The sequence below is a fragment of the Cibotium barometz genome, chromosome 28 (assembly GCF_041138505.1).
Source record: "Cibotium barometz isolate CiBa-2024 chromosome 28, ASM4113850v1, whole genome shotgun sequence".
Classification (NCBI taxonomy): Eukaryota; Viridiplantae; Streptophyta; class Polypodiopsida; order Cyatheales; family Cibotiaceae; genus Cibotium; species Cibotium barometz.
In genome coordinates this window covers 15,374,761-15,381,432 of record NC_141073.1, presented here as the reverse complement: position 1 = coordinate 15,381,432, position 6,672 = coordinate 15,374,761, and the positions used below count along the sequence as shown (strand labels likewise).

Genomic DNA, 6,672 nt, shown 5'->3' with positions numbered 1-6,672 from the left:
TCCCTGTTTAAAACTGCTTCTTGTAGTTTGTTATGCAACCAAGCAAGCCTCATAAATTTTGGTAGTTCTCTTAAACTTGGAGGATATTGGACGTTTGACATGTTTCTTTGGGCTCTTTTATACTCTTGTCTTTCATTGGAAATTCTATTCCTTTCTATCTCATATTCTTTCATCCACTTCTCCATGGCTGGATGATTTAGAATGCAAAACCTATTCACCTTTTCTTCTAGAATAAGATCCATTTTACGGTCAAGTCCCCTCCCTTGTAGCACCTCACCAATCATTCTGTCATCTTCTTTGTTGTGTCATAGTACAAGCATAGATGGTTCTCTTTGTCCAAGGAATTCAGAGAGGTATACTAGGGACTCTTGAACCAACCAACCCTCTGCCATACTACCCTTTGGTCTTGCTCATTGACGCACAAATCCCTTCAAAGTTTTCATGAACCTTTCAAGGAAGAACATCCATCTACTATGGACAATTCCTGCAATTGCAACTTCATCCACTATATGAACCATGAGATGAACTTGTATTGTGAGGATACTTGTTGGGAAGTGCTTTTCAAGCATACAAACTGCTTCTGCTGCATTAATCCTATTCTCATCAATGCTACTTAGTGTGATCTCCTTTTGAGAAATCCACCTTACCAAACGGGATATTTTGTAAATTACTTTGCGAACCTCTGGTGTTGCCCAATTTCTTATTGAAGTTAGGAGAATATATTGCAAGAACTTGTGCCAGTCATGTGTCTTCAACCCACATAGTTTGTTATCCTTTGTGAATGCCCCCTTTAAGCAAGGCATGTGTCCTGTTGGTGTACAAAATTCGGCTATGACCTTCTTCACCCTCTTCTCCTTTTCTCTCGTCAACACCCAAGGTGCAGTTTGGAGTGTGACCGATTTATCTACCCCTATTAGAGGCCAATATGGTTGCATATGCAAGATCCGTGCATCTTTTAGATCACTCCGAGCTTTATTGTCGTCTCGAGCTCCAGCTAAGCGTTCCCATAGTATTTGCCCAACATTTTTGAAGATATGCATTGGATCTAGCAGGTTATTCACAAGAAGTCTCCTCCAATATGGCAACCTGTGGAAGATTGATAGTCGTTTCATTCCAAAAGAATTGGGACTTTCCCCTCCATTCTCTATCCATGAGTTATATTGAGAGGAGGTTGTCCATGGTGTAGGTGGTTTTGCAAGACTACCCTCCCGCATGGGATGATTTGCAGGAAGAAATCTTGTATGATTCTCTTTTCTTAAGTGAGTTAGAGTATCGAGCATTGAGTGCTGGACCATATATAGGACAAGCATGATAGCCACTTGTTGCAAGGCCACTGGCCACATCAAAATGCCACGCAAGTTAACTGATCGTTACCCACTACGTCTTGACACGTCTATGACAGAAATACCATCCCAAAGGACTTTTAGCTCATCCACTAGCGGAGCCAAGTATATGTCCATGTTTCTAACCTTGCACTTCCCTGGCACAAGCAATGCAAGTAAAAGATGACCCTTTTTAATTGTTAGCCAAGGTGGAATATTATAGTTGACGCACACCATTGGCCATGTGCTCCAAGTAGTGGACCGTAAACCAAAAGGATTCACTCCTTCCATGGCAAGACCTAATCTAAGGTGGCGAGGTTCCTTCTTGAACTCTGGCCATTGTTGCTCAATATGCTGCCAAGCTGCACAATTAGCTGGAATGCGCATCACATTGTCAGTGGACCTATTTGTAGAGTGCCATGTCATTAGCTTTGCTATATCTGGACACTCCAACATATGCTTGATTCTAGGTAGTATAGGAAAGTGTCGAAGCACCTTTGTAGGTATTGTGGTGCCTGTAAGACCTTGACGATATCTGCTAGCTTGACACTTTGGACATGATTCCATGTTGGCGTATTCCCCTCGAAATAGAATGCAATCGTTAGGCCATGCGTGGATACTATTGTAATCCATTCCTATATCTGCTAAGATCTTCTTTGCCTCTTCCCTGCATGCCGGCATTGCATTTACAATGGTAGGATAGTTGACTTCATAAGTGAGAAGAGGGCACTAACACTCGCATTACTCCATCCATATATGGATTGCAAATTAAGCATTGACAAACAAGTTCGAAGGACTATGGCACGAGAGCCTTCGAATAATGGAGTAGAGGCTAGAGATCCCAATCGTTGAATGCCCTCATCATCTTGTCGAACATCAATGGGATTTGGATTGGACTCATCATGTGGACTGGACTCTTCATTCATGTAGAAAGCCTCAATCATCTCCTCCATATCCTCATCATGTAAGGGACCATCCATGTTAGAGTCTCCATGTGTGGTTAAGGGCACACACGTTACATCCTCCACGATATTATGTTGGTACATTTGCGAACGTGGTGGATATGATGGTAGTACGTGTGAGAAATCTACTGGTTCTTTGGAGGTGTATTGGCATATTTGATTCTCGATTACACTATCGTCCCGTTGCCCCCAATCTTCTACATGCTCATTAGCTATTTGTCGTTAATGGATGACTGTTCGCTTGCATCGATTACATGGACACAAGATCCGGTCAGACATGTTAGCAGACTTGCTTATCGGATAATCTTGCCTATGACCCATTGATCACACCTGTACACAATAAAGATAAAATTAATACTTTAAATGGTTTCAAAGACACGCTCATATGTATGCTCCCCCTCTCTCTCCTTACACACTCATATGTATGCTCCCCCTCTCTCTCCTTACACGGTCATTAGGGAGCTCTTTGTCTTAGTCCAGGACCCGCCACGTGGAGGCGGCTCCCAATTGGGTCCCGCGGGACGAGATGGCACATACGCGGGATGGCGGGACGGCACATACGCGGGACGACGGGATGAGGGGATGGTAACGTGCGACGTCGGAGTGCGGGGTGAGATAGCACATAAGCGGGACGGCGGATGGCACATACGCGGGACGACGGGACGGTAACGCGCGATGTCGGAGTGCGAGACGAGACAACATATAAGCGGGATGGCGGGACGGCACATACGCGGGACGGCGGAGTACGCAGGGGACCAGGGCTACGCGGGCATGAGGGGCACCTAGTACCCTTAAAGTAGCGGAGTACGCAGGGGACCAGGGCTACGCGGGCATGAGGGGCACCTAGTACCCTTAAATACCGGGTGGACCATGCTACTTTAGATAGAAATGCCGCGCGTCAAAAACTGCCCCGGTATCACCCCCGGTAAAACCCCCAAAAATTTTAAATTTCAAAATTTCTGGGGGTCTTACCGGGGGCCTGGGGAAATTGAGTAAAGCCCAATTTCTTTTGCGCGAGCTTATTCTTCACTCTTGGCCGCCTAGATCTGCAGGTTTGTTTCACCCAACACACATACACACACCCACACACATGCACATACACGTTTTCATCTCTCTCCTCCTTCTAATGCACATGTTTGTTTTGGTTTTGTAGGTGTGTGTGCGTATACGATCTCAACGTCGTGACCTCCGACAGCGACATATCACTCATACGCCACTCTAATCAAAGAGGTAAGTGCCCGATCTCAACCCCTATTCTTTCAATTTCACACAAACACACACTATGCACACAATGTATACAAACACACACACACACAATGCACGCGCACGCGCACGCGCACACACACACACACAATGCATTCATATGCACAATGTATACACACACACACACAATGCATACGCATACACATACACACACACAATGTGCACACACACACACACAATGCGTAATGTATACATAAGCAATGCACACACAATGCTCACACACACACACACACACACACACACACACACACACACACACACACACACATTGTGTGTTCTTTTCTTTTCCTTTTTAATTATTAAAAGTATTATATCTTTTAGGGCTTTTTTAATTTTAAGAAAATTTGTAGTAGTTTAAATTTAATATTTTGTTTTTCTCTCTCTCTCTCTCTCTCTCTCTCTCTCTCTCTCTCTAGAGCCACCTAAACAAGCAGATAGACCTTTTCTAAAGCTTTTTTAAGTACTAACTAAATGGTTTTATAATAAATCTATAAATAGTCTTTTAACTTATTTCTCTCTCTCTCTCTCTCTCTCCCCAGCGGAAAACCAACATTATATATCTTGTTATTAAGGCTTTTTGGAAAATACAATTCTTTTTTATGTTCAAAATGAACGACGTGTCTCTCTCTCTCTCTCTCTCTCTCTCACTCTCTCTCTCTATCTCTCCCCCACACGCGCACGCATGCTCGTTGATTACACTGCAGCTGTTTGATAGTATTTTAAGCTTATCCTTTTCTCCTCGTGACCGACGAGATGCTGCCAGGCTCACGAAGTTCCTCTCTTTCTCTCTCTCTCTCTCTCTCTCTCCCTCCACATTTGGCAGCTGTCCCTTCTTTCATATGAACTATTAAGAGTGATGGCTGGGGCCCTCTCTCCCATGTGCATAATTGATGGTAAAGAGAGACCCTCTCTTTCCTTCCCCTTGTTATACACACACTGCACAAACTGCCAGGCCGTGACCTTTATTGCTGCCCTTGTGGCCTCTCTCTCTCTCTCTCTCTCTCTCTCTCCTGCTGACTTAAGAATGCTCTCTCAATTTGTCTCTCTCCGTGATTGGCGTTGATTCACGCTGAATATAGCTGGCTCTCTCTCTTTCTCTCTCGCATACCTTCCATACCTTGCAGTACGCCTCTCTCTCTCCCCGTAAATGGCGGGCTAAGTTGCATTCTCTCTCTGTCTTGCTACACACACCTCTTGCTACACACACACACACACACACACACACTATGTGCATTCTCTCTCTCTCTCTCTCTCTCTCTCTTCTCTTTTATATCTTCCTTGCTAGCTTCTTTTTTTCATACAATTCTCTTTCTACCCATAGGTATCAAACCTTTACCTTATGATTTTACGTATGGTAAAGGTTATGGTTTTTTGAAGCTGAATGACTACTATTCTTGACCTTAATAAAAGGCTATATTTTTATTTTTACAAGTTATTTTAAAATGCTAGCCTTTTTGTTAAAAAGCAGTATCAACATAGTTTGAAGTTTTGAATCATTAATGCTAGCTAGTGTTTGATATACTTGTTTAGTCTTCAAGCTGTAATGTTCTGTTTCCAATACGTCTCTAAGTTTTTATACTTGTCTTAGTAAGTACCTATTCTAAATTTAAGCTTGTGTACATTGGAATGATTTTACAGCTTAGAAATTGTTTAATTTTTTAGTACATGGACCACTATGATCATCTTGTAGTGATATTTTTTGTAAATTAGTGAAACCTATTTCTTTCACTAAGAGTTAAACTATGTTTTCGTGCAAAATTACTTAGCTAGAGCAAACTATGTTTTATTGTTTAAGTTTTACATTATTTTCAAAGGTTTTTTATATGGCAAAGATCTTCATTTAAAAGTATCACATTACAGGTTATAAACTGAAGCTCCTTTTCCAAACCTACTAATTTCTGCCTGATTAAATGTACTTTAAGTTTAATTTTTTGAATACATCAAAGTTTATAGCACTTGTTATTCTAAAATTGTGAATTATGTATAGGTTCCACTCGTAATCTAGGTTTTTTCTTTTGGAATAGTTTTAAGATACCTTTCTCACTCCTCCAATTGTCATGCCTCCTTATAGTTATGGGGATTGCTATTATGAATCCTTTAGATCTTTTTTCATGTAATACATGCATTGTATATTCTTTCACCTTTTGAGGAAAGGGACTTTAAATTACATAGCCTATGGAGTTTAAAAATCTGATGTCTTGACCTTAGGAATTTCCTAAACTATTTAGCTAACATGCTTAGCACATTGGCTTTCAATGTCCTATAATTAGCTAGATTATTTTGATGGTGCTTCTCTAGTCATTAACTTACAAACAATACTCTAACTATTGTGGTTTTGATGGTGGTAACACTTGGTCCTAAATCATCTTAACCCTAGTATCTTTTGGCTTACTTTAATACTTTGGATTGATCATTACTAGACACTCTTTATGTTCTGGGCTTAGGAAACTAGGTTTCAAAATTGTTTCATTTTATGGGCTTATGCAAGGTGTTCAATTCTGTGACCTCGATAACAAGAGGGAGCATGCACTGACACCTGCATTCCCCTCTCATAAATGCTCGTTCTTACTTGGTTTGTGTTTGGGATGGCTGCAGGTAACAGCGTGCTCCCCTAAGCATTGGTCTCCTTGTAGCTGCCTTGCCCACCTCTAATTGTTTCTTATTGCTAACTGATCCTAACTCTTTATTAAGCAAAATCTTGTAATCATTCTCTAACTGCTCCTAACTCTCCCACTAATGCTCAAGTATGTCTTCTAATCAATTTTTTTATACAATGTATTTTTTATTCACTGGCTTTATATTTTTTTGCTAGCCATCTTTGGCTAATTCTGGGACTATAGGGTAAACTGGGTCGAACAAGCTACACACACACACACACACACACACACACAAACACACACACAATGCATACACACACACATAATGCATACACTAACACAATGCACACACACACAAAGCCTCAAGCCGCATGCGCATACAATGCTCACACGCATGCCACATATGCATACGCATACGCATCCGCATGCGCATGCGCATACACATGCGCATACGCATACGCATCCGCATGTTGCATGTCGCATACGCATGCCGCATAGGAATACGCATACGCATACGCATGCCGCATG

The 6,672-nt window shown here is 41.8% G+C and overlaps 1 pseudogene; it reads right to left on the bottom strand.

The window, feature by feature from the left end:
• Positions 1-410: 410 nt before the first annotated feature.
• On the bottom strand, positions 411-2,003 carry LOC147622568 (uncharacterized; annotated as a pseudogene).
• Between the last annotated feature and the right edge of the window lie 4,669 nt (positions 2,004-6,672).